The sequence below is a fragment of the Protopterus annectens genome, chromosome 3.part1 (assembly GCF_019279795.1).
Source record: "Protopterus annectens isolate FY-2018-M chromosome 3.part1, PAN1.0, whole genome shotgun sequence".
Classification (NCBI taxonomy): Eukaryota; Metazoa; Chordata; order Ceratodontiformes; family Protopteridae; genus Protopterus; species Protopterus annectens.
The window spans coordinates 1,561,368,899-1,561,394,809 of record NC_056732.1 but is presented as its reverse complement, the minus strand read 5'-3'; the positions used below and the strand labels follow the sequence as shown (position 1 = coordinate 1,561,394,809).

Here is a 25,911-nt window from a genome sequence, read left to right as displayed (position 1 = left end):
TTTCTTTTTTTCTTCTCCTACTCTTGTAAACATCTGTCCTGTTTTCCACTACTGTACCAATTTACACCTCCCTTCCTTTGAGCATTGGTAGATGCCAAGCAGAAAGGGAGGGTTGGCATCATAAACCTGGCAGAGAACTTGACTTATGAAAATCTGAGCCTTGTAATATACTGCATTCTACTTGCTCATAAATCTGGGAGTGGTAAGGATATATATATAAGGATACATGCAGAAAATGTATTAAAACCAATTGTTTGAAAATTAAAAATGAGCTATTAGATTGAGTTAGAAGAATAGCTATAATAATTGTCTTATCAGTAAATGCTGGGATAGATTCTATAAGCAATATGCAATCTAAAGTACACTTGTGTAAGCCCTACTTACCTGTAACAGCAGGTATTCGCAGAACACACTGCCTTACTGGCATATGTGTAGTAGTGCCCTGCTACCCTCTCTCTGGCCATCTACTAACACTCCCAGTCTATGGGTGTGGTAGAAAAACAATCACCTGTATTACAGGGACTGCCTTACTAATCCACAGACAGGACTCTCAGTTTTCTAGGGTCCAGCAGGAAGAGAAGATGGAAACACAAGCTTTAAAAACACCTCCTCTTCCAATATCAAAAACCACACACACACACACACACACACACACACACACACACACACACACACACACACACACACACACACACGAATAAAGGCTAAGGAGAAGCTCTCTGCGGCAACCCAAGTACCAAACTATGTACAGCCAAAGAAGAGGGTGGTGGGTGGGTACTGCTATTAAGGCAGGGTGTTCTATGAACATCTACCATTACAGGTAAGTAAGGCTTAAAGTACTGTACTATGTTTAACAAACACACTGTCTTACTGGCAACTGAGTACATTCCCAAAGCTTATCCAGCCTGGGAGGAGGATAGATAAAGGTCCAGGAGCCCCTGGCAAATGGTCCTAGCAAAGCTAGCTGTGGATCTAGAAAAGACATCCAATTTGTAGCACTTCATAAAGGTATAGACAGAGGACCAAGTTACTGTTGCTAGAATACTTCTAGAGTCAACTTCATTCCAGTACACCACTGAAGGGGAAAAGCACCTTTACCTTGCCTGGATTTTCCTTGCCATGATGGGTGTAACAAAATTCAATACCAGAGGACAACTACTGTGCAGTAGTTTGCTTAGAGACAGGTTAACTGTTCTTTGCCTCTGTGAAGGAAATAAAAGCACTTCAGCCTTTCTGAAGGATTTCATTCTGTCAGAGTAGTACCTGTGTTGTCAGTGCACATCCAAGATATGAAGTATCCTCTCTCTCTCTTATTCTGAAATTCTGGAAAGAACATGGGAAGATTGATAGACTGGTAGACAGTACATTCTGAGAGCACTTTTAGCATGAAAGAGGGGTGAGTGTGTAACATAACCCTATTCATCATGAAAAATAAGGTGAGGTTGTTCTACCATGAGAGCTTGTAGCTCAGAGATTCACCTTGCAGATGTCAGAGCGATAAGCAAAACAGTTTCCACATCAAGAGCTTCAGATTAGCCTCAGCAACATGTTTGAAGGGTGGTAAGGTCAAAATTTCCAGGACATGGTTGAGATCCCACGAATGCAGAATATGCTTGCAAGGATTCCTCATATTTTATTTATTTATTTTTATTTAGCATTTGTTGACCGGGAAAGTCCGACTAGGTTCCACAGTGCCTGTTTTCAGTGGAGGCCCAGGAGAAATGCTCCAGATGCATGTCTTTGGAATGTGGGAGGAAACTGGAGTACCCGGAGGAAACCCACACGAACACAGGGAGAACGTGCAAACTCCACACAGAAGGCACCCCAACCGAGAATCGAACCAGAGAACCTCTTGCTGTGAGGCGACAACATTAACCGCTGCGCCACCCATATGCAGTACTCCTTTTATGAACTGTTTTATAAAAACAGAAGAAGAAAGAGGGGACCCACTGGCAGACAAACAGAAATGGCCGCTAAATGCACCTTAATGGACAGATACAATAAGACATCCAGAAGTAGCTCACCCAAATATTTCAAGACCAGAATAATGTCAATCTCAAGGGAGCCTCTTTTCTCATTTAGGCACCACTTAGAATACCTCATCCATTTGTAAACATAAGATTTTATAGTAGCAGAGTTTCTGGCCTCCTTTAACACCTGCTGCACATCTTCATAAAACAAGTACCTAAACAGAGTTAAGATTGAATGATTCAGGCTGTCATTTGAAATTTCTCCAAATCGGGGTGCACCAGGCACCCCTGGGACTGTGTGAGCAAATCCAGAGTGTGAAGAAGTCTGTGGTAATTCCCCTTAATCAATACCATTAGAAAGGTGAACCAAGATTACCTGGGCCAGTAGGGAGTTACTACAGTGATCTTTGACACTTCTTTCTGAATCTTCAGAAGTACCTTCTGAATCAGGAGAAAGAGAGGAAATCCATGTTGGAATATTCCTGTCCAAAGGAATGAGAATTCATCTATCCTTCAAGCATGGCTGCAAGGATGACTGGAACAGAATTTCTCCAGCTGTCTCCTTCGAAAGGAGATGAACAGATCTGTTTGAGGCATTCACACATCTGGACTAGATCCTAAAACACCAATGCCTTAAGCTGCCACTGGTGCAGATCTGCTCAGGATCTGCTTAATCTGTCTTTTGCAGTGTTTTCTTTGATGGGATGTATGATGCCTGAAGAGTCAGAGAATGCTGTAAAGCTAGCTCCCAGAGCTCCTAGGCCCTCATTGCCGTCTGGCACAAAGGTTATGACCTTGTAATCTCTTGTTTATTGAAGTACCACATAACTTTGATGTTGTCTGTAACCACAAGGAGGGGACCTGGAGTCCATAAGTGGTGAAAGACTTTCAAGACATGGAACACCCCAGCATTTCTTTGATATTGATGTGTTTCTGTACATCCTTGGGACTCCAAGTAGCTTGCACTTGCACCTCCATTGATACATCTCCCCAAGCAAAGTTGGATGACTCTGTCTGGACAGATTGTGCTGTAGGAGGAAGGGAATTCCTGGACTGTTACTCAACTCTGCTGTCCACTACTGTAACTCTCATCTGATGAAGGCCAGGACTGGCAACTGGAATTCCAAGAATGTAGGTGCTGGGTCCACAATCTAGGACAGGCCATTGAATTTTCCTTGAGTGGAAATGGGCCAGTAGTGTCATGAGAATCATGCTTGCCACCAGTCATAGAATCTTCAGGGGATCCCTTGCTGAGGCGATGTGCTTCCTGGAGAATTAATGAAAGATAGTCTGGTAGGACAGGACCTTGTCTTCATGAAGATAGGCCATTCTTTTTTCAATGTTGATTAAGCATCCAAGAAAAATGAGTCTTTGTGAAGGTGTCAGGCATGACTTGTGAAGGTTTAACTTGAATCGTAACTGGGACAGTAAGGTCAAAACCTTTTCTAGTGATTCTAAACAACTGAATGAAGACTCTGCACTGATCAGCAAGTCACCCAAATAAGTAAAAATGTGAATAACAAGAATCAGTCATTGAACCACTGCTAGGGCAAGACATTTGGTAAACACTCAAGGAGCAGTAGATATCCCAAAAGGCAATGCAGAGAACTGATAGTTGCAACCTGACACAACAAATCTCAAATATCTAAACAATGAAGATATTATGATATGTATCCTTCAAGTCCAGGGTCACCATGAAGCAGTTTTCCAGCAGAAATGGAAGCATTTATTTGTAGGGTGAGCATTTTGAACATGGGAACTTGTTAAACGTGTTCAGAAAGGATAAGTCCAACACTAGTCTGGAGTAGTTGAATGAGAGTAGGAGCTCTGGCATTATTCATAACCCAGGTTTTCACCCCATAATCAATGGCATGAATAATGGATCTAGCCATAACCACCAGCTCAGGTGAAAACACAGTCAGAGATTGTTGCCCTTTAACATGGCAGGTCTTCTGTCTCATATTTGAATACACCCCATTAGTGGGAGGATCCCTGGGGGGAAGCACATCAGCACTGTCAACAGATTCTCTACCTCTGATTTTCCTTGGACTTAAAAAAGTTTGGTTGTCCTGTACCTGAACTAGGAAATGGTACAGCCCAGGAAGAAGTGTCTAACTCTCATGTCTTACACAGTTGTGGTAATGTCACCACACCAGGGGACCTCAAGGCAAAAGGCAAGTTGTCTGATAGCCTGCCTAAGACTATGGTAGTCACAAGCCATATGATTAGTCATATTCCTGGATTCACTTTGTTTTTATGTGCACGAGGAGTAGATGGTGGTGGTGGGAAACTATATATGAGTCCATCAAGTCAGGGGACACAAAACTAGCAAGAGCAATACCAAATAATGGCTGCATGGTCAACTAGTTAAAAATGAATAAATTCCACTATTCTCTCTCTAAATAGCAGTCTGAAGTCTCTATCTCCAGTGTGTACTATTCTGAACACTGCTCTGAATAAAATGAGTGTAGTTTCAGTAACACAGTTTGAAGTTCAAAATACATGCACAAAAATCCCACCATTTTTTGTTAAACTAGTTTCAGTCCAAATGAATAGCTATAGCCTAAAACAGGATTAGACAAGAAATAAAACATAAACTTATAAAACATTCCTGTGAGAAATGTTTAACACACAACATGGTGCCAAAATAATTTAAATGAAAAAAAAAATCATTTAAAATGCTGTAATCCTGTTCATTCACCTCAAATACTCATAACCCCAAAGGGAAAAAAAAACATGGTCAGCAATTTTTCCTGTCAAAACTTAACAAAGGAAACTTTTAATCAACAGAAGAAACAGTTAAATTTAACTTGTGGCTCTGGCAGAACAAGGTAATAAGAAGAACTGAAGTAAAATGACCATAGAACACATTTAAAGGATTAACCACCCAGAAACCAACTGTCAATTTGAAATAAACAGTATAAGAATTATACTGTGTAGTCAAAGTAAAACCCATGTATATATTACATTTCTAAACAGAAAAAAACAGTCAAAGTAGCAGAATACACTATTCTAACACTGAAAGAAAATGTAGAGGGAGGAACTAAAAACCTAAAAGGTTTCTTACCTGAGCTCAGCAGCTGAAGAAATCCAGAGTAAGAGGCAGTCTTCCAAGAGATCCTTCACTTCCTTTGGCGCTACAAAACTGAAAGGTACCTGTCTGTAGATTTGTAAGGCATTCCCTATATTGACAGGTGATTGGTACATTATACCCACAGACATGCAGTGGAAGGGACCCTGAGCTTTAGTAGACTGCCAGAGGAGGATAGCAGGGCACTGCTACCCGAATGCCAGTAAGACAGTGTGTTTGTTGAACATCTAAACATTATTTTATTTATTTTCTTTATTTTACATTTGTTAACCGGGATAGTCAACTGGATACATGTCCATTTTCAGTGGAGGCCCGGGGAGAAAAGCTCCAAAGAGACATTTTTACAGAACATACAGACAAACTTGGGTACATATTTCATCTACATCCATTAGGGTATCTAGTTATTGACACTTATAGGTATAAACTACAGACAGATACCATTTACAATAGTCAATAAACAGTTTTACATTGTTCATACTAACACTGTTACATGTATGTCATCATACCTCTGGTGTGGTATACATTTATATGCAGGTAACAGATAGGACTCTGGTTTAGGACAATAGTTACAACAGTACTGGAGTGGATCAGGTATTAGTCTGGAGTTGAACAGGGACATAGCCATTTGTTGCCGAGGTAGTTGTAGATAGCTTTTTTAAATGTGGGTAGGGAAGTTATCAGTGATATGGATGTAGGCAGGGAGTTCCAGATTTTGGCCACATAAGAAGAGTAAAGGGAGTCACCAGCATGGTTGTTGGATCTAGTAACAGCAACTGTAATTTGTCAGTTGAGCAGAGTTGCCTAGGACAGGAATATTGTTGGACAATGTAAGCCAGTGAAGGTGATATATTTTGTTGATAGAGTAGCTTGTGAGTAGTAACCAGCTGACTATAAATAAGTAAGTTTGATAGTTCAAGCCAGCTTTAGGTTTAGGCAGTGATGTGTTCTGTAGGAGCTGTTGTTGGCAAATTTGGCTATCTGATTATAGCAGGTTGTAATTTTATTGATTTCTGTTTTGGATAAGTTAATCAAGATGGGTGAGGCATACAGTAGTGTTGAGAGAAGGTGTGTACGTGCAACTGTAGTTCTAGCATTATGGGTCAGGAATGCTTTATGTTTGTAGAGGCTACCTAGCTTTTTGTTAGTATTTTTAATGGTGAGATTAATGTGTACATTAAATTTGAACTTGTCAATAGTAATACCTAGTAGTATTGTCTGGGCTTCAGGTGATATGGGGGTACCGTTATTTGAGTGGATAGTAAAGGTGCAGGTGGGGGCAGTTATAGTTGAGGGATGAAATAGCAGGAGCTTGTTTTTTTGGGGGTTGAGTATCAAGCCATTCTCATTGAGCCATGTTTCCACTGAGTGAAAGTTATCCTGGGTCTTTTTGTGGAGGTCTGGTAAAGTAGGGGCGCTACATATTATAGTTGAATTATCTGCGTATGGTATAAGTCTTGAACTTTTTGCAACTGAGTGGAGATTATTTGTAAAAATTGAGAACAGCAAGGGGCCCAGTACAGATCCCTGAGGTACTTTGAGTGTTACAGGTAAGAGTGGAGACAAGTTATTATTCCATAGTACTACCTGTTGTCTATTGTTGAGGTAGTTTTTAAACTAGGAGACTGATAAGTTATCTAAGCCTAGGTTTACAAGATGGGAGATTAATTTTTCATGGTTAACCATATCAAATGCCTTTGATAGGTCTAGGAAGAGGGCTGAAGAAAGCTTACCATTATTCCTATTTTGATTAATGGTATCTATGAATGCTAGCAGGCGGTGGTTGTGCTATGTCCTGGCCGAAACCCATGCTGTGTATGAGATTTGAGCTCTTGATCAATAAGATGTGTCATTAATTGATGGTGAATACATTTTTCTAATATTTTAGCAAGTGGGGATAATATTGCTATTGGTCTGTAGTTAGATATGTCATAAGAATTCCCCCTTTGTGTAGGGGTATGATATAGGCAGTTTTCCAGATCAAGGGTACTAAACCTTCTGAGATGGATTGGTTTATTAGGATTGAAACTGGTTTAGCTATTTCATTTGCTGCTAATTTTAAGAATTCATTGGGGAGGGAATCTGCTCCTAGTGTTGTTGGTTTTAGTTGGGATAGTAGTTTTCTTATATAGGAGGTTGAGGTGGGTTGTAGCTTAAATGTCGGGCTGTTGTTAGGTTTAGGGGGCACTTGTAGTATTTGTATAGGTTTGGTTTTGGGCAAGGGCAAGTACAGTCTCAGTAAAGAATGAGTTAAATGATTCAACTATGTTTTCTTTTGTTAAGCCTGTTGTTGGGAATGGGATAGTGGTTTTTCCTGGGTGTAGTAACCTGTTTAAGCCTGCCCAGATTTTTTTTGGATTGTTCGAGTGTTGGGTTTGATGGGTTATAAAGTAATTTCTTTTATCTTGCATTACTAGTTTCTTAGTTAGATTTCTTATCTGTTGGTATGCTTGCTGTGTTCCTGGGTTTTTGTTGGACCTCCAGGCTGTCCAGGCTCTATTCCTTTCTTTTATTTTTTGCCTTGTTTCCCTTGTTAACCATGGAACTGTTTTGGATTTAACTCTGGTAGTTCTTGCAGGGGCATGCCTATTTAGTATCTCTAGGAAGGTAGAGTTAAAGTGTTTGATAGCTTCATCTAGGGGTCGATAATACAGTTGCGACCAGTTGTAGAGCTTTAGATCCTGTAAGAAGTTTGGTAAGTTGAAGTGTTTTTTGTTTCTTATTGTTTAGAGTATGGGGGGGTGGTGTGAGTTATATTTGAGTAGGAAGGTAGTTTGATGGTCGCTTAGTGAGTCAGGAAGGGTACCTGCTAAATATGAGCAAGGTATTTTGTTTAGCAAAATCCAGTCTAAAAGTGTTTCTCTTTTACTATTTTTGTTGACTCTAGTGGGTTGTTTGATTAGTTGAGAAAAGGTAAGTAGGTTGATATGATTAGTGGGAGCCTGGGAAGAACATGTGAGCCAGTCAATATTAAAATCCCCTAATAGAATAGTTTCTTGTGGCAAGGTTTGTGATAGCCATTGTAGTAAATTTTCCATGATGGGGATATTATTGCCTGGGGGATATAACCTGTTACTAAGTTGATAGTTTTGTTGTTACCTATTTTGAGCTTAGTTAAGAGTATTTCTGCCTTGTCCATGGGGGGTAAAGTCAACTCAGTTTTAGCTATGGATAGTGTATTTTTATAAAGTAGAGCAATGCCTCCACCTTTCTTCTTTAATCTATCTTGCTGAAGGATACTGTATCCAGGTGGTAGGATCTCTGTATCCTTGGTAATTGGTTTTAGCCATGTTTCTGTTAAACTGATTATATCTGGGAGATATTGTGAGATTAGAGTATGAAGCTCATGTATCTTTTTATTGATGCTCCTGATATTTAGATTTAGAAGGAGTAGACTATTTGCTGTTCTAGTATTGATTTGGGTTAGTTTGGGAGGTAGTATATTAGTAGGCGGATTTGTATCATAAGGACATGGGTTAGGATGGATATCTCCATCATTTAATAGTTCATGTTGTTTTTATTTGTAATATTTTCACTATCTTTTGCAGTATTATTATGTATTTGTGGGTAATAACAGATTTGGGGTAGGTGTTGATGGGTTTAAGAAGGGTATAAGTAGTGGCAGTGGTGTTGAATAGGGTGTGGCTTATCATTAGGGAGTATGTAGAAGGGATGGGAGAGATAACTGATGTGGATTTATGGGTGAAGGAAGAGTTGTTTTGTACTGAGTAGTTGTAACAAGTGATGTGGTAGGTAAATGCTAGGAGGAGTAGTAGGGTCATTTGCTGGAGGAAGATATTCATAGTAATTGTCCTTGGTTAATTGACAGGAATGAACTGGAGTGATGTAATTAAATATATGAGGGTAGTAAGGGTGTCATTGGTAACAGGAAATGCAGAGGGTGGGAAGGATGTTGATTGGATGTAAGTTAATTGTGGGAGGGACTGGACAGGTATAAGTGTAGTTGATGGGGTGGGTGGGATTTGGGGGTAGGGTAGGAGAGCAGAGTGAGCCCGCAGGGCGAATGGAGCAGGTAGAGCCAAGTAGTGAAGTAAGAAGGCAGGTAGTGAGGAAAACAATCAGAGATTTGGAAGGTAAGTTCAAAGTAAGGTATACAAGGAGGTCAGGGGCTTACAAGTGGTGAGAAGGGAAGAAAGATGAGAATAAATTTAGAGAGATAAGGGTGAGTAAAGGTGGTACCAGAGGCAGGAATAAAACAACTTAGGTTTGAGGACTTGTTTTGTAAAACAAAGTAACTGGTAGGTCGTGATGTTATACTGCCCTGCAGTGGTTATTCCTTGTAACATCAATAGTGATATCACAGGGGGAGATTGAGAGAGTTGTAGGGAAAGGAGAGGAAACAATAGAAAGCCAGGGGGAGAGTTAGAGGTTAGATTAATGGATGGTATAGAGGATAGTGAGTGTGAGAATATGGCTGCTGGTATTCCCGTTAGGGACCGCTCCCTTAAACTAATAAAAACAGGAATTAGTTGCAGTTGTAGGAGATAAGGAGCAGGTTACACATACTTTTTAACTACAGATGTGAGAGTGTTCGATCTCGCCGTTTGTTCTTACACATAGGTTCGGAGCCGATCCTCGGCTCCGTGTCGGCCGCTTGCAAGCTCTGCATCGAGAAGAAGCTCGAGACCAACCTAACTCCCACAATCCCCCTCTGCCTTTACCTCAGATCTAGTTTGCCGCTGCAGCGTTCGCATCACTTTGATGAGCTCGAGCAACCTAAAGCTAAGATTTATATATTTTTTCTTGTATTTCTAAAAATTTCTTTTTGCTAAAAAGTTATTTGAGAGACTGTGTGTGTGTGTGTTATAGTTTCGAGGAATCCTCGGTTCCATATAAAGTTATTTAAACTTTATTAGAGTTTTCCCTCGGGGCCTAACCCCACCCTTTACTGGATTGACTACCGGATTGACCCTTTTATTGGATTTGACTAATTTAACCGGAATTGACATTTCTTACTGGACTTGACTTGTTTCTAACTTAAAATGTCTGAGAAAGCTAAATCTGGGTTTAAACGTTGCCAATGTGGGCAAAAGATGTCAGTGACTGACAATCATAGTTCCTGCGTCTACTGTCTTGGCCCTCTCCATCTGCAAGAAGACTGTTCAATTTGTCATTCTTTCAGTGGAAGGGTCATGACAGATAGGCGCAGGAAACTTATGGATAGGGGTCTTTTAAAACCTACTTTTCAGGAGGCTCTGGATGCTTCAGACCAGGCATCCAAATCCTCGAAGGAATCGAAGATGTCGGAGCCCAGGTCATCGGCTCCGAGCTCTTCAGTTAAGGTTCGATCACCGGTTCCACAGGCTTCGGGACCGAGTGTTCAACTGTTGTCAGTTTCCGAGCCTCGAGTCTTGGAACCGGTGACAGAGCTCCCTCCCCCGACACTGTTGAGGTCGGCTCCGTCTTCGATTCCTTCGACGCGCTCTTCCAGACCCCTCTCCGACACCGATGTAGACCGCGTGGTGCAGAAGTTAATGGAGAATACGGCCTTATCCAAACTCATCTCGGTCTCCTCTCAGTTGGTGTCGAGACTCGAAGGCCTTCCCTTATCTCCATCTGTTCCTCCTCCGAGACCTGTCCAGTCTTCGGAGCCGGAAGAGGTTGACCTGCTGATTGTGGAGCCCTCGGTGCCAGAACCGTCCTTCTCTCGGTCGGCTCCGTTCACCTCGACTCCGTCGGATCCGGTACCGGAGTCTCGGAGCCGAAGATCCATCCTTGGTTCCGGGACCGAGAGTCGGACCGATGTTTCGGTTCCGATGCTCCCTCTCGGGGCCTCGGCTCTGATTGACTCGGCTCCGTCCTCGGGGTTGATGCCTTCGGTGCCTGTCTCGGGGATTCTTCCCATTACTTCGGAACCGGGAGATACCTCGACTCGGGACCCAGGGGCCTTCGACCTCATGAGGAAGGTGTTGTCTACCCAGACAACCACATCAGCAGAAACAGCTTCTCCTTCCCATAAAGGACCGTTATCCTCCTCTGCACCCACGGCTACATCTAAGCGTCGAGCACCTGTGTCTTAGCCACCCGTGGAGGGTGCCCCCTCTTCCTCGGAGGCTTCTTCGGATGCTCCCCCTGAAGAAGTCCCTAGGAAAAGATTGTGTAAGAGGAGACACTTAGATTCTCCACAAGAATCATTAACATCGGACACTGACTTGGATGAGTCAGAAGGGTCCCCAAAGTCACCCTCAGAGGATGTCTCTTTTTCTGACATCCTGGAGATCCTAAAGCAGAGAGGTGATTGGCAATCCCTTCTCCCTTCTGAGGATGAGTCAGTCTTGCTGAAGGCATTCGGTGCTCGCCCTTCCTCCTCCTGGGTCACTCCGCCCTTCGATGAGTTGATGGAGCTGATTGCTCGAAGGGCGTGGGAGACGCCTGACACGGTGGAGCCAGTCCCTAGAAAGCCTAACAAGTATATTACTGCCCCTCAGGATAAGGCTTATCTAACAAAGGAGTACCAGTGGGCTATGGTGGTGGCAGCGGCCACGAAAAAGGAGATGTCGGAATCTTCCTCATCTGTCCATCCGCCTAATAAAGATTCTAGGACTATGGACAGGTACGGGAAGCGCATTTTTAGTTCAGCGGCTTTTTCTATGCGATCCCTGAACTATTTGACCCACTTCACACGGCTACAGAGGGATCTAATCAAAGAGTTGGGAGATACCCTCCAGGGTACTACAGATGCTGCTGTTTCAGAGAAAGTTACAGCACATCTCAATACCCTTACATCCATTGTAAACTCGTCCATGAGGCTGATCTCATACGCAGCCGAAGGATCGAGTAGGGCAGCAGCTTCAGTGATTGCTCTTCGTAGACAATCCTGGATGCGCTTATGTTCGTTTGCGGAAGCCTTCAAGTCTTCCTTTACTAACGCCCCATTTGATGGTGCCACTCTCTTTGGCCCCAAAGTAAAGGAGACCCTTACCCGGTGTGAGCAGGAGGGAAAGACTCTGTCTGCTGTCGGAGTCCGTTTTTCCACCCCATCCAGACCGTACCCCAAAGGGCAACGTGGTGGAAAAATGTGGTTTGAAAACCCCAAGGATCTTTCCCAGGCACACAGGGTGATGCCCCTCTAGAGGCAGAGGAGGGGGCAGAGGTGGAAGACGCCGTCCTGGCGGCAGAGGGGGTCCGCAAAACCAAGGTGACAGGGATACACCCCCTGGGAAACCTTTCCAGCACTCCTGAGAGGAGGCCCGACTGTCCTGCTCTGGAGGCAGTCGGGGGTCGCTTAGCTTTATACCCTCAGGCCTGGCAAAATCTTACATCAGACAACTGGGTAAAAAGCGTTGTTACCAGAGGCTACAGAATACCCTTCCTATTGCCCCCAATTCCAAAGAGAAGACTCCCAAATGTGCCGCCCCATCTGCGAGACCCTGCAGCTATAGGAATTTCAAAGCTGCTAGAAAAAAGAGTCATCCAACCAGTCCCAGCGGACCAAAGAGGATTCGGAACTTACTCAAGGTTCTTTTTAGTTCCAAAGAAGACAGGGGACTGGAGGCCGATTCTGGACCTAAGCAACCTCAATACCTTCGTCAAGAAAGAAAAGTTCCGAATGGTCACGCTTCAATCGATCCTTCCATTTTTACAGAAGGACGACTGGATGTGCTCAATAGATCTGAAGGACGCGTACTACCACATCAAAATGGCCAGGGCATCCAGGGATCACTTGCGCTTCCGGCTGGAAGCCAGCCACTTTCAGTTTCGAGCCCTGCCCTTTGGTCTGACCTCAGCCCCCAGGGTCTTCACCAAATGCATGGCAGTGGTGGCGTCTCACCTGAGACGCTTGGGATTCCAGGTGTTTCCGTATCTGGACGACTGGCTCCTTTCTGCCACCACCCAGCATCAACTCATTCAGGCCAGGGATTACACACTACAGCTTTGTGTTCATCTCGGAATTTCAGTAAATTTCGAAAAATCTTTACTACAGCCATCACAGCATATCTCATTCATAGGAGCAGAATTGGATACGCATCATTTAATTCTAAGACTTCCTCCAGAAAGGATAGCCTCACTACAAAGCCACATTTCTCTCCTTCTGTCATCCAAAAAGTCCCCAGCAAAACTGGTTCTGAAGGTTTTGGGTCTCATGGCAGCTTCTCTCATTGCGATACCATTGGGAAGACTGCACATGAGAGTTCTACAATGGCTACTGTTTGCACAATGGTCGTTCCAACAGCTACCTCTGACACATGAAATTCTGATCACAAATACATGCAAATCTCACCTAGCCTGGTGGTTCCGGACTTGCAACCTTTCCAGCGGAAGACCATTTGTGATACCCACGCCGACAGCTACGGTGACCACGGACGCTTCCCTGATAGGGTGGGGGGGCATCTTTCAGGGACAGACAGTCCAAGGCGAATGGACCAATTTAGAGTACAATCTGCACATCAATGTTCTAGAGTTGAGGGCAGTGTTTCTTGCGTTGCAACACTTTGCTCCCCTTCTTCCTCTAGGGACTATTGCAGTTCAGACGGACAACATGTCCGTAGTCTGGTACATAAACAAATAAGGGGGAACCAAGTCTTATCAGCTATGCAGAGAGGCCATGAGAATCTGGCAATGGGCGGAGTCCACGGGTCGCTTTCTGATAGCAACGCACATCCCGGGGTCATCCAACGTCATAGCCGACAGGTTGAGCAGAGCAATCCTGTTGCCTCACGAGTGGTCCCTAAAACAGTCAGTTGTGAAGAAGATTTTTCGCAAGTGGGGCCAGCCTTCCTGCGATCTGTTTGCGTCTCCAATGAACGCCAAATGCAGGAGCTACTTTGCCCTATTACCCCCTCCAGGGGAAGTCCCCAGGGAAGCGCTGGTTCACGATTGGCCCCCGGGTCTCCTGTACGCTTTTCCTCCCTTTCCCCTGATTGCAAAGTTTCTGCAGAAAGCCAACAACCTGCAAAGGACGATTATCCTCATTGCCCCATTCTGGCCTCGTCAAATTTGGTTTCTCTTTCTTCTGGCACACCGTATTCGGGGACCCTGGATCCTGGACCCAGAGCCAAACCTACTGACCCACTCGTCAGGGGCTCCCCACCCCTCGCTCTTGTCACTCCATCTAGCAGCTTGGTTGCTCCGCTTCCCTACTTAGCCAGGTCTGATCTTCTTTCACCTGCAGTTCAGAATATACTAGTGGCTTCTCATAAAGCTTCCACTACAAAGACCTACACTAGTAAATGGAAGCGCTTTGTTTTCTGGGCACATAAACAGCATTTGGATCCTGTTATAGCTCCTTTAAACAAGATTTTGGAATTTTTAACAGAGTTGTTCCACCAAGGAGCTTCTCCTGCCACTTTGAGTGCAATTGGCTGCCATTTCCAACTTTCATGTGGAAGAATGTGGGGCACCTATTATGGCTCACAGACTTTGTAAGGCCTTTTTAAAAGGATCTTTCCATATTAGACCACCAGTTAGAACTCCTACATCTCCATGGAATCTGAACCTTTTGTTGTCTAAATTGATGTTGCCTCCGTTTGAACCGGCTTCCTCTTGTCCATTGAAGTATTTGTCGTGGAAGACCCTCTTTTTGGTGGCCATTACATCGGCTAGGCGGGTGTCAGAGCTTCAGGCTCTTTCTGTTAAACGCCCTTATCTGATCTTTCACTCTGACAGAGTATCTCTTCGCACTAATCCATCCTTCCTCCCCAAAGTCTGCTCTATTAATAACATTAATCAATCCATTGAACTCCTACCTTTTTCAAAAATCACTCCAATAAGTTGGAGTATATGTTACACAAGTTAGATGTTCATAGACAACTTAGATTTTACTTGGATAGAACAAAGGATCACAGGAAATCAGATCAACTTTTTATAGCCTTTGCGGACAGCAGGAAAGGTGTAGCAGTTACTAAACAAACCCTTTCCAAATGGCTAACTGATTGCATTATGTTTGTTTATGCTACTTCAGAACAAACTTTACCTGCCAAACCCAAGGGACACTCTACAAGATCAGTATCTACATCCCTGGCTCATGCAGCTCGCTTACCATTAGACACTATTTGTGCAGCTGCCACTTGGTCTAAACCACATACATTCATTTCTCATTACAAAGTGGACAGGGTTTCTAGGGACAGGGCATCCTTTGGTTCCACTGTGCTCAAGAACGTTCTCCCATGAGTTCCTCAGGAACATGGAGCTAGGGACGCTACCCATGTGTAAGAACAAACGGCGAGATCGAACACTCTCACATTTAGAAGTTATGTTCTTACCATAACGTTCCATGTGGAGCGTTCATCTCGCCTTTGTTCTTACATTCCCACCCTCCCACCCTCAGGAAGAACGTACAGTTTGGTGCCTGGTCTGGGTTATTCTGCTTCTGCATTCGCAGTTGTTGTGTATATATGTATGTACATATGTATATATAGCTATAAGTGTTCTTGTAGTTATGTAGTTTTTTGCATGAGTGTGTTCTCTCTCTGACTGCTGGTTTGCTTGCAAACTAGATCTGAGTTAAAGGCAGAGGGGGATTGTGGGAGTTAGGTTGGTCTCGAGCTTCTTCTCGATGCAGAGCTTGCAAGCGGCCGACACGGAGCCGAGGATCGGCTCCAAACCCATGTGTAAGAACAAAGGCGAGATGAACACTCCACATGGAACGTTATGGTAAGGACATAACTTCTAATTCCTGCATCCTAGGCCAGTACAACACAGGGACAACAGTGGTCCTTTTTCTGCACTGGGATGAGGTAGCAGAGTTTGATTATGAAGTCTGTTATTTCTGTAGGTCTTGACCAGCCTGAAGGGCACAGTATCTGGGGAGGTTTACCCTGGCAGGATGGTTACAAGCTTTAAGAAGAAATGAAGAGAGGGAACAAAGTGTTAAAAGATACACAATGCAGAGACAGGCAATACTTTGTTTAGACTTACAATAATCTACTATGCTGTTAAATGCTACACAATACTAAGTCAAGCAAAGACTTCCAACTGTATATTCCAAGAATTAAGGCTCACAAGGTATAGTATAAGCTCAAAACATAATGGAATAAGAATTTAAACAGAATTTGTAATAAGAAAAATGTGTACATCATATGGATAAGGAATGCTTATGTTCTACTAATAAAGATAAATTATATATGTTTTCTTTGTTATTGACAAAACTCAATAAGTATGGCTAAAGCTGGTTCTGAGTTAAAACTAGCATGCGGAGTGGTGGGTTATTGTAAAGCCTTTTGTGCTTAGGCTATCAACAGACACAAGTACAAACATGTTACTAAGTGATCACATTGTAATAATTATACAATAAATACTCTGATGTACCTTGATATTTTAGAAGCTTTATGGACTACTTTTCAGGATTATATAAGAACTAGAGACATGACTATATAAATGTAAAAAAGTAACTTGGGAGATCCAAATTTAAGTCCACAGCCCATATACTGCATGCTATGCATCCACTCTCCAGTTGTCAGCATTGCAGCGAGCTACAGTGCCACCCTCACTCTGTAGGGGGGAGCCAACATTGGCTGCTCAATCCAACCATCACATGCTGTCCTAGGTTGTTGGGATCACAGCCAGATCTATATCCTTCTGCACTACAGAGCAAGTAAGATTAATGTATTTTTTGATAATTGCTCTTCATTTGAAACAGTGCTTGGTATTCTGCACAATAGTGTTACATCATGCTTCTCTAAGACTTATAGCAAGTTTTGGTAAGCAGACAGCATTTGTCGCTATGCACTTTATTAATTGTTTCAGTGAAGTGGCTCTGTTTAAAGTGCAATCTGAGTTATCTTTGCAAGGGCGATTAATTATTACTTAAACAAGCGCTCATTCTATAATGTGTGTACTGGTGTGTCAGAAGGTATACTGTTTTCTGTATTTGTCAAGTGGAATTATTTTGTGTGTGGGTGTGTGCATGTGCATTGGTACATGTGCTTATGTTAACTTGTTCCTCTCGTAATGCTGATCACTGTTCTGGTGGTACTATAATCACTGTCATTATTTTTTCTATGTTTTTTGAAAGGCATGTAGAGACTAAAATTGTATATTGATAGCAAGTAGAAGAGCAGGTGGCCCATTGTACGAGTATATATTTATGATGAATAATCTGCTTATACACTCCTCTCACAAGAATCTTTTCATGTTGTTTAGAAACACATACACACACACACACACACACACACACACACACAGTAGAATTTCTGACTGAGATTTGAAATAAATGTTTCTGTTATGAACTCTTAATAACTTACCTGAATTTTAGGGCTCTGCGGAGCTGGGCCAGCAAGATATTAGGGAATAGAACTATGGGACTACTTTGGTTTCTAAGACATCTTACTCCTGGATCTGAGGTGGATCTATTATGTAATAACTTCGAATATTGTTTAATAAGGATAAAGAACACGAGTCAGGCCAGCTACTAGGAGAAATTTTAGTACACTATGCATGAGGATTTGCATAATGTTGTAGGAGCTGAAGCACAATAAAGCAGCATTTTGTTCAAGAACAATAAATAAATAATAACAACAACACATTTCTAAAAAAGGCGTTGACACGTATATAAGTAATAAGAAGTACTTGGTCACTGCTAGTTTTACATGGCAGAATCTACTCAATACAAGTCTTCCTTTCTGTCTTAACAGAAGTTAAATTGTTAAGCCAGATAAGACTGGAACATGTAAAACTATATTCAAATACAGAACACAGGGCACACTGAGGACAAACATCACCTGTTCTCAGTCCTTTTCTTAGCACTACATATCCAGAAAGATTGTGCTGCACTTTTACTTTTTTCAGAAATTAAGTCATCATTTGTGATTCAGTAAACAATTTGGTTGTTATGACATTGTTAGCTGCAGCTTAATTGAAATAGTTTAGAATGGTAAAACTAGCCAATTTAAAGACAGCAAAATAATTTATTTTATTTATTTATTTTACATTTGTTTACCGTGAAAGTCCGACTGGAACTAGGTCCATTTACAGTGGAGGCCCGGGGAGAAAAGCTCCACAACAACAACATTTTTTTACAGTGTTATATATACAATCAAAAAATATTTAATACAATAGATCTTTCCAGGCAGGTTTACATTTCACAAAAAGGACCTTGGATGTCGGTTATTTGGGAAGGAAAAGAAAGCAAGAGATATACTCATTGTCTGATGCAATCAAAGTGACATCACAGAAGGCAATATAGTAGCAAAAAGTAGCTGAAAGTAGTCCTGTTCTAGGAGTTTTTGAAGTACTGAGTATTAGGCATAGTGAGCAGTGATAGAAAGGAGAATAGAAGAAATGGAGGAGATTAGGAAAGCATTTATGTAATGAAAGGACAGAGCCATGACTGCAAGAGGTGTGGCTTGAGTGATTTTTTTGAACAGTGAGATAGATGTTGCTGAGGAGATATTTTAGGGGAGCTTATTCCATTCCTTAGCGATGGTATGAGAGAAGAGGGCTTTCCCTGCAGTGCTGTTGGCTTTGGATATACAGAGCAGGGTCTTGTTTGATGAGCGTAGAGGACGGTTTGCTGAGTATTGGTTTAGTAGTTGGTTTAGGGCTGGTGTTTTGTGGGGATTCTTTAGTATGTTGAAGGTGAGCACTAGTTGGTGATACCTAATAAGCTGAGGGAGTTCTAACCATTGTAGGTGTTTTAAGGCAAGACAGTGATGACTTCTAAAAGTGGAGTTATTGGCAAATTTTGCAATCTTATTGTAGCATGATTCTAGTTTGTCTAGGTCTATTTTCCTGATGTGAATTAGGATTGGTGATGCATATAGTAGGGTAGACAAGAGGCGGGTTTGGGCTAGGGTGATTCGTGCTTGGTCTGATAGGAACTGTTTGTGTTTGTATAAAGTTCCTAATTTTTTATGAATCTTTTTAATGGTTAGAGAGATGTGGACATTGAAGTTAAGATCCTGATCTATTTCAACACCGAGTAGCTTAGAATGGGGGGAGGGAGAGATTAATGTGCCATTGTTGGAGGTGATGGTGAAAGAAAGAGGTGTGGTTTTGTATTTGTTGGGGGTGAATAGAAGTAATTTGGTCTTCTTGGGGTTTAGAATAAGGTGGATATCAGTAATCCATATTTCTATGGAGCAGAAGGATTCTTGGGTAAGTTTCTGAAGAGTGGTTATGGTTGGGGCTGAGCAGATTAGGGTTGAGTCATCTGTGTACTGTATAAGTGATGTATACAGGGTTGAGGTATGTAGTTTGTTGGTGAAAATGATAAATAGTAAAGGACCTAGTATTGATCCTTGTGGAACGCCTACAGTAGCTGGTAGTAGTGGTGATAGTATGCCTTGCCATTTTACTGACAGTTTTCTATCAGAGAGATAGTTTTTATTTATTTATTTTATTTTATTTTATTTTTATTTTTATTTTACATTTGATAACCGGGAAAGTCTGACTGGACACAGGTCCATTTTCAGCAGAGGCCCGGGGAGAAAAGCTCCACATATAAAACATAAACAAAAACAAAAACAGTAGTACATTCCCATACAATCATATTGGAACATATTTAACATTTTTACATAGGTGAAGTATAACAAATAACCTTCTGAATAACATTGTTTGGAAAAATAAGTAATTTAAAAACCTTGTTTGTTAAGAATGAAGTAGTTAATAGAAAAGTGGTGAAGGTTCTGCAGAATCCTAGCATTACTAAAAGGAAAGTGAGTTAATCTGGGGGGTCACAAGGGCACAGCCAATTGGTAGAGTAGTGGGTGTTAAGTAGTTTATTGAATAGTGAGACAGAGCTGGTAGAAGTTATGTGCTTTGGGAGTGAGTTCCAAAATTTAGCTATTGTACAAGCAAAGAGAGCTTTGCCTGCTTCATTCTTGTGTTTGACGACAGTTATGAGATTTTGGTCTGTAGATCTTAAGGTACACGTGGTGGTGTAGGGCTGTATTAGCTCCTGTAGCGCTGGAGTTTTATCAGGGTGATAGTACAGTTTATGGGCTGTGAAGAGTTGTGTAATTAGTATTATACCATGACCCCCCCAAAACGTGCACGCTGATTGGCCAGCGTGCCCGTTGTAAATCGAGATATACTAATGGAAAAAGGTCCAGTTGCCCTGACTTTTTTCCATTAGTATAACTCGTTTTCTTAAAACACTGTCTCGCTATGTTAAAAGGGTTTAACATAGCGAGACAGCTTTAAAATAAGCAACAGAGATCTCCGTTGCTTATTTTAAAGCTGTCTCGCCATGTTAAACCCATTTAACATAGCGAGACAGTGTTTAAAGCAACGGAGAAAGCAAGATCTCCGTTGCTTTTTAGTGTTCGCTATGTTAAATGAGTTTAACATAGCGAGAAAGTTTAAAATAAGCAACGGACATCTCCGTTGCTTATTTTAAACTGTCTCGCTATGTTAAACTCATTTAACATAGCTACTAAAAGCAACGGAGATCTTGCTTTCTCCGCTGCTTTACAACTCTGATGTACTGCGCAGGCGCCGCAGTACATCAGAACTGCCGCGGATGCCAGACATCTGCGGAAGGGCAGTAAACAGGCATTATACTATGCCATTATTTAAGAAAAGTAACAGTTTCTTTTCTTAAATAATGTCATGGTATAATAGCAATAACCACGCCTGGGTGTGGGTAATGCTAAATTACCCACGGTTGGCTTTGTTTGGTCCCTCGGGCCGCTCGGGACCAAACCACGCCAACCGTGGGTAAATTTAGCATTACCCACACCCAGGCGTGGGTTATTGCTATAGTAGTTGGGGCCACTCAAGCCAGTTGAGCTGTTTGAGAGAGAGACAGTGATGGGAGCTATATGAAGCGCCAATGGCAAACTTAGCAATCTTGTTATAGCAAGATGAAATTTTGTTTTGTTCACTTTGGTGAAGATTAGTCAGGAATGGGGAGGCGTACAGTAGGGTGGATAGCAGGTGAGTTCTTGCGACAGTGTTTTTGGTATGGTTGGTCATGAATTGCCTGTTCCTATACAGGAGACCCAGTTTTTTCTGTTTACTTTTTTGATTGTTTGTGCTATGTGTATGTCAAATTTGAGATTGTTGTTGATTGCTACTCCTAGGAGTTTGGTGTGTGTTGTTGGGGTGATAGTGGTGTTGTCTCTAGATTTTATGGTGAAGTCAACATTTGGTGGAGCGGATCTACCAGGACTAAAGAGAGTAAGTTTTGTTTTTTTACTGTTTAGTAGAAGTTTAATGCTAGAAAACCATGTTTCAGCTAAAGTAAAGTTATCTTGTGTTATAGTTTGAAGTTTGCTTAGGGTTGGGGCGGCACATTATATGATGGTGTCGTCTGCATATTGCACTATAGAGGCAGAGGGAGAGGAAGCTGCTATCTGATTTGTATATAAAGAGAAAAGTAGAGGCCCAAGTATTGACCCTTGTGGAACTCCTATAGTTACAGGTAGAAGGGGGGATAATTGGTACTGCCAAAGCACTGCTTGTTGTCGGCCAGATAGATAGTTATTGAACCATGATATGGTGACGGAGTTTATGTTGAGGGTAGACAGAGTTTTGAGAAGTATGTTGTGGTTGACCATATCAAAGGCTTTAGATAAGTCTAAGAATACAGAAGATACAAAAAGGCCTTTGTTTCTGTGAGAATTGACTATATTGGTATAAGACAGTAGGGCTGTTGTGGTACTATGGAAAGACCAAAAACCGTGTTGTGATGTTGATATAAAGCTATTTTTAGGAGGTATTGCATTAGCTGGGAATGTACTACCCTTTCTAAAATTTTTGATAAAGGTGATAAGATTGCAATTGGACAGTAGTTGGTCAGTTCAAAGGAGTTGCCACCTTTGTGGAGTGGAATAATATGAGATATTTTCCACAGGTTAGGTACTTTACATTCAGATATGGATCTGTTTATGAGAATAGATAAAGGGTAGGATATGATTTCAGCTGATAGTTGAAGGAAATCAGCTGGGAGTTTGTCAGCAGAAAGTGTGGTAGGTTTTAATTTTTTGAGGAGTTTAGTAATAAGTTGAGTGGGTGCTGGAGACAAGGAGAAGCTAGATGGAGACTGTTTTTTAGTAGGGGTAGTGGGGGTTACAGAAAGGATGGGGTTGGTGGTGCTATTTAGGGTATTAGAGCTTGTACTGTCAGTAAAGAATTTATTGAATTGTGTTGGGGTATCCTCATTGTTGGTTGGTAATATAGGTGTGGGAGTGCTGGTTTTACCTGGGTGCAGTAATTTATTTATAGAGGCCCAGAATTTCGGAGGGTTATTAGTGTATCTTTCTTGCAAAGTTTTCTAGTATTTGGCTTTATCAAGTTTAATGAGTTGTTTGGTCTTATTACGGAGAGCAGAGTAGTTTTGTTTTGAGGTAGTGGTTCTCAGTTGATGATATTGAGCCCAGGCTCTGTCTCTATCTTTCATTAAGGCTTTAGTCTCTTTTGTTAACCAAGGGGCATAGTTTGTTTTAAGTCTGATAGTTCGGGCTGGTGCATAATGGTTCAGGACATTGAGAAAGGTGGAGTTAAAGTAATCTACAGCTTCATCAAGGGGTAGATGTTTTAGGGGGGACCAATTACAGTGTTTGCGTTCATTGTTTAGGTCCTTAGCTTTGAAGTTCTTTTTGTTATGATCTATTCTAAGAGTGGATTGGCTAGAATGGTGGGATTTATTCCTAATAAGATATGTGGGATTTATTCCTAATAAGACATGTTGGTCGGTGGTCACTCAAGCTATCCGGTAGGCAGCCTGATTGGTGTGCGAAGGAGGGGTCAGACAGAAGTATCCAGTCTAAGATGGAATGACGATTAGATTTTTTATCGATTCTAGTTGGGGTGTCTATGATTTGTGTAAACCCATGAAGATTAATATGGGTAGAGGGATTGTATTTGGTACAGTTGGTCCAGTCTACGTTAAAATCTCCTAGGAGTATGGTCTCTTGTGGGTGGGAGATAGCCATCCAGGATAAAAGGTTCTCCATGGAAGCAATGTTGTTTCCTGGTGGGATGTAGACACCTGCTACAACTATATGTTTGATAGAATTTATTTTTAATTTAGCAATAATGAGTTCAGTATCATTAACTTCTAGGGGGGAGTAGCTAACTTGTTCCAATATAAGATGGTTTTGATACATTATGGCTACACCTCCTCCTTTTTTCCCTGTTCTATCCTTCCATATAATATTGTAGCCAGGGGGTGTAATTTCATTATCGTGATGTTCTGGTTTAAGCCAGGTTTCTGTGAGTATGGCTAAATCTGGTTTATAAAAGGCCAATAGGGCATGGAGGTCTTGAACTTTGCTAAGAATACTTCTAACATTTATGTTTAAGAATAGAAGAGAGTGGTTTGTCCTGTTGTTGAGAGGATTTGATTGGTTTAGGTTTGTATGGGGAGAACAGGTGGGTCCTGCATTAGGATGTATATCACCGCAGCAAGTGAGTTTTTGGGATAGAATTAGGTAGAGCTTAAGTAGTTTATGGAGTATTTTATTTTGTTTTTGGGATGAGTTTTTGAACCAGGAAGTAGCAGAGGGGGCAAAGGAGATGGCGGTTAGAGTGTCTATAAGTAGGTTGTGTGAGACCATGTCAAATGCCTTAGATAGATCTAAGAAAATGGCTGATACAAAGTTGTTGTTGTTTCTAAGCTGATTAATCTGGTTGGTAAAGGAGAGAAGAGCAGTAGTTGTACTGTGGTTTGGGCAGAATCCATGTTGTGTGAGGGACAGGAGATTATGTGAGGTTAAGAAGTGCATCACCTGGGTGTGAATGCATCTCTCCAGGAGTTTAGAAAGGGGGGATAGGATAGCAATGGGGCAGTAGTTTGATAGTTCATAGGAGTTACCTCCTTTGTGTAGGGGTATTATGTATGACACTTTCCATAATTGGGGGATGTAGGCTTCCTGTATGGAGCGGTTTATAAGAAGTGAAATGGGGTAGGCTAGGGATTCTGTGGCTAATTTTAGGAAAGTAGTGAGTAGGCCATCTGCTGCGAGAGTGGTGGGTTTTAGTTCTGAGAGTCATTTTTTTACTGTGGAGGTTGGTATGGGTGAGAGGGTAAAGGGGGGTATATTATTGTGATCTATAGTTGGAGTGAGTATGGGGTTATTGTTGGCTAGCTGGGTAGATAATGATAGAATAGAGTCTGTGAAGAGATGGTTAAACTGGGAAGCTATGCTGTCATTATCATTGTTGGTGTTGGGAGCTGGGGTTGTAGTTTGGCCGGGTTTTAGAAGGGAATTTAAAGCCTGCAAGAACTTTTTGGGGTTTTTGGAATGTTTGTTTTGGATCCCTAGGAAGTAGTTTTGTTTGTCCATTTTTATTTGTTTTTTGGCCTGGTTCCGAAGTTGTTGATATATTTGTTTATCTTGGTTGGTGTTATTCTTTTTCCAGTTCTTCCAGGCATTATCTCTGGCTTTTAGTAGTACTTTTGTTGTCCTATTTAGCCAAGGGGCATAGTTAGCCTTAGTTCTATGTTTCCTAATGGGAGCTAGTATGTTTAGCACTTTCATAAAAGTATTATTGAAATATTCAACTGCCTGGTCTAATGGTAGGGTTTGTAGTGGGTGCCAGTTACTTTGTTGTAGCATACTGTTAAGGATTTGTGGATTTACCTTGTGCTCATTTCTGGTCTCCTTATATAGTATAGGTTTGGGTATGTTTACTTGTCTACGAAGGAGGAAAGTGGGGCAGTGGTCACTCAGTATATCAGGTAGGCAGCCTACATGATAATTTTCTTTGGGGAGGTTAACTAAAGTCCAGTCGAGAATGGAGAGTTTATTGGATCTTTTGTCAACTCTGGTGGGTTCTTGGATTAATTGTGAGAATCCAAATAAGTTTATATGGTTTGCAGGATTGTTGGCATTGCAGGCTAGCCAGTCTAGGTTTAGGTCTCCTAGCAGGATGGTTTCTTGGGGCAGGTTGATTGTAGCCCATTGCAACATATCCTCTATTATAGGTGAGTTATTTCCTGGAGGAACATAACTGCAGAGGATGTTGATTTTCTTTTTGTTTTTGAGGGAGATAATGGAGCCTAATGTTTCAGAGTTGCCAAAAATGGGAAGAGGGGTTTTAAGAGTTTGGAGGTTAAGTGTGTTTTTAAATAAGATTGCAACTCCGCCACCCTTTTTGGTATTTCTGTCTTGCCTTAGAATGTTATAACCAGGGGGGAGAATTTCTTCATTTTGGGTGGTGGGTTTTAGCCAGGTTTCAGTTATAGTTAATATATCTGTTGAGTAGTAGGCTATGAATGCATGTAAGTCATGTAGTTTGTTTGATATACTTCTTGAGTTTAGATTAATAATAAGTAGGTCTGTTTCCTGTTTGTGGAAGAGAATTTCATAGCTTGGACCTGGGTTTGGGTGTATGTCTCCTGAGATTAGTAGCCATCTTTTGAGGAATAACTTGAGTTTGATGGCATGAGCTAGGTCTGTATGATGTCTAGCTGCTGTTATTCTATGGGAAGATAATGTGATGTGTGGTTTGTGTATATAATATAATGAGCTACTATTAAATAGTGTGGGGCAGATTATAATGTTTGTATGTGGATGTATGTGTGTGTAAGTACATGTTATGTGGAAGGTAGTGTTTAATGGTATGATAGCATGTATGGATGTGGTATAGGCTAGAGTAGTGAGAGTTAGTGAGAGGCAGTCCAGGGATGATCTCCTTAGGAGGTTATAAGTCTTTGGTGGTTAACTATACACTGAGGAGCACCCGAAGTTGGAGGGCGGGGGTAACAGCGAGCTGTAGAGAGAGAAAGAGGCTGTTTAGTGGTCTGGCAACATAAGGAGGGAAGAAGAGTGAGTAAAAAAAAGGAGCGTCTAGGAGGAGGATAGAGTAGATATGTTAGGAGAGTTTAGAAAGGTACTGATGTACTAGATAGTGTTGTATAGAGAGGAGTGGGTGGACATAGTAACAGAGTGAGAGAAAGGATACAAAAACGGTACTATGCTGTACCTAGTAGACCGTACAACAGGA

The 25,911-nt window shown here is 41.8% G+C and overlaps 1 protein-coding gene across 1 annotated transcript in view; it reads left to right on the top strand.

The window, feature by feature from the left end:
- LOC122797804 (SCO-spondin-like) overlaps positions 1 to 25,911 on the top strand; it is a 4,708,783-nt gene that overhangs the window by 3,400,802 nt on the left and 1,282,070 nt on the right. The gene's annotated exons all lie outside the window — the stretch shown is intronic.